General features: G+C 48.4%; 1 protein-coding gene across 5 annotated transcripts in view; it reads left to right on the top strand.

Moving 5' to 3' along the window:
* The window catches only part of mfsd4b (major facilitator superfamily domain containing 4B), an 11,220-nt gene that overhangs the window by 6,637 nt on the left and 4,298 nt on the right, over positions 1-285 (top strand). The gene's annotated exons all lie outside the window — the stretch shown is intronic.

The following is a 285-nucleotide window of genomic DNA, read 5'->3' as shown; positions in this document are numbered from 1 at the left end:
GGTTTGCGTTTTATCTTGTGGGGGAAAGGTTAGTATAGTCTAGGGAGGGTTGGTAACAGTGTGGGGGAGGTTCGTAAATAATATAATAACTATCTTGGGTCTTGGAACGCAACTACCACGATAGGAGAGGGACCACTGTACTGGCCGTTTTAAGTTTTTTGCAAATGCACACTACCGCGATAGGAGAGGGACCACTGTGGCTGGCCGTTTTTAAGTTCTTTGCAAATGCACTAAAGCAGGTATAATGGCTGGGGGGCCCCCGTGTCGCGGGGGGTTTTTTGGACT

The sequence above is a fragment of the Cynoglossus semilaevis genome, chromosome 7 (assembly GCF_000523025.1).
Source record: "Cynoglossus semilaevis isolate Cse_v1.0 chromosome 7, Cse_v1.0, whole genome shotgun sequence".
NCBI lineage: Eukaryota > Metazoa > Chordata > Actinopteri > Pleuronectiformes > Cynoglossidae > Cynoglossus > Cynoglossus semilaevis.
The sequence above is the reverse complement of the archived record's forward strand: the minus strand, read 5'-3'. Positions and strand labels throughout refer to the sequence as shown.